The sequence below is a fragment of the Oncorhynchus gorbuscha genome, unplaced genomic scaffold (assembly GCF_021184085.1).
Source record: "Oncorhynchus gorbuscha isolate QuinsamMale2020 ecotype Even-year unplaced genomic scaffold, OgorEven_v1.0 Un_scaffold_10140, whole genome shotgun sequence".
Lineage (NCBI taxonomy): Eukaryota > Metazoa > Chordata > Actinopteri > Salmoniformes > Salmonidae > Oncorhynchus > Oncorhynchus gorbuscha.
In genome coordinates this window covers 7,724-11,574 of record NW_025752961.1, presented here as the reverse complement: position 1 = coordinate 11,574, position 3,851 = coordinate 7,724, and the positions used below count along the sequence as shown (strand labels likewise).

Genomic DNA, 3,851 nt, shown 5'->3' with positions numbered 1-3,851 from the left:
TACTGACCCAGAAGGGTTAGGGAGAGGGGTACTGACCCAGAAGGGTTAGGAGGAGTACTGATATAGAAGGTTAGGGAGGGGTACTGATATAGAAGGTTGGGGAGGGGTACTGACCCAGAAGGGTTAGGGAGGGGTACTGACCCAGAAGGGTTAGGGGAGGGGTACTGATATAGAAGGGTTAGGAGGGGGTACTGACCCAGAAGGTTAGTTAGGGAGGGGTACTGATATAGAAGGGTTAGGGAGGGGTACTGATATAGAAGGGTTAGGGAGGTACTGATATAGAAGGGTTAGGGATGGGGTACTGACCCAGAAGGGTTAGGGAGGGTACTGATATAGAAGGGTTAGGGAGGGTACTGACCCAGAAGGGTTAGGGAGGAGTACTGATAGAAGGGTTAGAGGGTACAGAAGGGTTAGGGAGGGGTACTGATATAGAAGGGTTAGGGGAGGGGTACTGACCCAGAAGGGTTAGAGGGGTACTGATATAGAAGGGTTAGGAGGGGTACTGACCTAGAAGGGTTAGGGGAGGAGTACTGATATAGAAGGGTTAGGGGAGGGGTACTGACCTAGAAGCGATGTATTTGTGATAGACCTCCTCCCTGGCCCTCTGGGCGTCGTCCAGCTGGGTCTGCAGCCTCTCTAGACGGGGTCTTCCCTGGTGGGCACAGCGCACATTCAGCTCCATGCTCTGTCTGTGAACATATTCCTTATCCTTCTGGAGGAGGGTCACCGCCTGCTGCAGAGTAGACACTGGAACACAGAGGGGTTAGAGGTAGTCAATCCATCTGGAGGAGGGTCACCGTCTGCTGCAGAGTAGACACCTGGAACACAGAGGGGTTATAGGTAGTCAATCCATCTGGAGGAGGGGCACCGGGCTGCTGCAGAGTAGACACCTGGAACACAGAGGGGTTATAGGTAGTCAATCCATCTGGAGGAGGGTCACCGTCTGCTGCAGAGTCTGCAGAGGGGTTATAGGTAGTCAATCCATCTGGAGGAGGGTCACAGAGGTAGACACCTGGAGGACAGGGTTAGTCTATCCATCTGGAGGAGGGACACCGTCTGCTGCAGAGTAGACACCTGGAGGACAGAGGGGTTAGAGGTGGTCTATCCATCTGGAGGAGGGACACCGTCTGCTGCAGAGTAGACACCTGGAGGACAGAGGGGTTAGAGGTAGTCTATCCATCTGGAGGAGGGGCACCGTAAGCTGGAGGACATTTAACGTCTGGAGGAGGAGGGGCATGTTGTCATTTAGCAGATGCTGTAATTCAGAGAGACTTTCAGTCAGTATCTTCCACTAAGGAAGGTGAGACAACATCTATCAGCCAATCAGTGGTACTGTGTTGGCAACATCAAGGTGTTAGGCAGGTAGCAGTAGTATCCAGGTTGGTGTTGTACCTCTCGACTCAGCTCAGTCCTCTCCCTGGTCTGGACCTCATGAGTCATCTCCAGCAGCTCCAGCCTCTTCCTCAACTCTCTCACCTCACACTCAAACGCATCACGCTCACTGGAAAGGAAGGGAGGATCGACGTTTAGTTTCTAAATGTCTAAACACATAAATACATTTTTCAAAGTGAAAAGAGTCCATTTTGTAAATCCTTCTCCAGACATTTGAACTGACAGGGACACTTGATGAAAACAGAGGTGGACCGAGGTGGTCTTTCCTCCTCTCTACCGTTTGATGTTAGAGTAGTTGTCCTCTTGAAGTCTCCCTCCTGGATGAGCCCTTTAGTGTCAGCCAGCTCCAGAGTTAGTCTCTGGTTCCTGATCTCCAGCTCTGACCTCGCCTTGCGCTCCTCCTCGTAACTCTACACCACAGGAGGAGGGTTACAATACGATCACATGGACCGACACTGCTCTAAGACAAACAGTACCTCCATGAAGGCTCTGATCTGTCCTCTCTGTCTGTACCTCCATGAAGGCTCTGATCTGTCCTCTCTCTGTCTGTACCTCCATGAAGGCCCTGATCTGTCCTCTCTGTCTGTACCTCCATGAAGGCCCTGATCTGTCCTCTCTCTGTCTGTACCTCCATGAAGGCCCTGATCTGTCCTCTCTCTGTCTGTACCTCCATGAAGGCCCTGATCTGTCCTTCTGTCTCTGTCTGTCCTCTCTGTACCTCCATGAAGGCTTTAATCTGTCCTCTCTGTCTGTACCTCCATGAAGGCCCTGATCTGTCTAATCTGTCTCTCTGTCTGTACCTCCATGAAGGCCCTGATCTGTCCTCTCTCTGTCTGTACCTCCATGAAGGCTTTGATCTGTCCTCTCTGTCTGTACCTCCATGAAGGCTTTAATCTGTCCTCTCTGTCTGTACCTCCATGAAGGCCCTTTGATCTGTCCTCTCTCTGTCTGTACCTCCATGAAGGCTCTGATCTGTCCTCTCTCTGTCTGTACCTCCATGAAGGCCCTGATCTGTCCTCTCTCTGTCTGTACCTCCATGAAGGCTCTGATCTGTCCTCTCTGTCTGTACCTCCATGAAGGCCCTGATCTGTCCTCTCTCTGTCTGTACCTCCATGAAGGCCCTGATCTGTCCTCTCTCTGTCTGTACCTCCATGAAGGACCTGATCTGTCCTCTCTCTGTCTGTACCTCCATGAAGGCTCTAATCTGTCCTCTGTCCTGTGTGTGTGTGTGTGTGTGTGTGTGTGTGTGTGTGTGTGTGTGTGTGTGTGTGTGTGTGTGTGTGTGTGTGTGTGTGTGTGTGTGTGTGTGTGTGTGTGTGTGTGTGTGTGTGTGTGTGTGTGTGTGTGTGTCTACCTTCATAAGGGCCTTGATCTCAGTCCTATGTGTCTCCAGGTCGTCTGCCAGGCTGTTCCTCTTGACATGGAGCTCAGAGAGCTGGGCTTTGAGAGGACTCACCACCTCATAGAAACACACCTGGGAGAACACCACACAGCATTAACACACCTGGGAGAACACCACACAGCATTAACACACCTGGGAGAACACCACACAGCATTAACACACCTGGGAGAACACCACACAGCATTAACACACCTGGGAGAACACCACACAGCATTAACACACCTGGGAGAACACCACACAGCATTATAACACAACACACAGCAGTATAACACAACACACTGCATTATAACACCACACAACATTATAACACAACACACCACATTAACACAACACACTGCATTAACATACCACAACACACTGCATTATAACACAACCACACTGCATTATAACACAACACACTGCATTATAACACAACACACTGCATTATAACATTACCACACCACACTGCATTATAACATTACCACACACACTGCATTAACAACACATTACACACACACTGCATTATACCACAACACACTGCATTATAACACAACACAACACACTGCATTATAACACAACACACTGCATTATATACCACATTACCACAACAACTGCATTATAACATTACAAACACACATTAACATACATTACCACAACACACTGCATTATATACACAACACACTGCATTATAACCACATTAACACAACACACTGCATTATAACAACACACTGCATTATAACCACAACACATTGCATTACCACAACACACTGCATTAACATAACACAACACACTGCATTATAACACAACACACTGCATTATAACCACAACACACTGCATTATAACACAACACACTGCATTATAACACACACTGTACACAACATTATAACACAACACATTGCATTAACATACTACAACACACTGCATTATAACACAACACACTGCATTATAACACAACACACTGCATTATAACATTACACAACACACTGCATTATAACACAACACACTGCATTAACATACCACAACACCTGCATTATAACACAACACACTGCATTATAACACAACACACTGCATTACCACA

At 48.2% G+C, this 3,851-nt stretch overlaps 1 long non-coding RNA gene across 2 annotated transcripts; it reads right to left on the bottom strand.

Annotated features, from left to right (window-relative positions):
• Positions 1–780: 780 nt before the first annotated feature.
• On the bottom strand, positions 781–2,949 carry LOC124030240. Of its 2 annotated transcripts, none has more exons than XR_006837934.1 (4): positions 2,747–2,947; positions 1,670–1,802; positions 1,393–1,501; positions 781–818 (listed from the first exon to the last, which is right to left on the bottom strand). It is a non-coding gene; the product is annotated as an uncharacterized LOC124030240 (long non-coding RNA). The 2 variants fall into 2 exon arrangements; XR_006837935.1 differs by lacking the exon at positions 781–818 and adding an exon at positions 1,122–1,145 and having other exon boundaries at positions 2,747–2,949.
• Between the last annotated feature and the right edge of the window lie 902 nt (positions 2,950–3,851).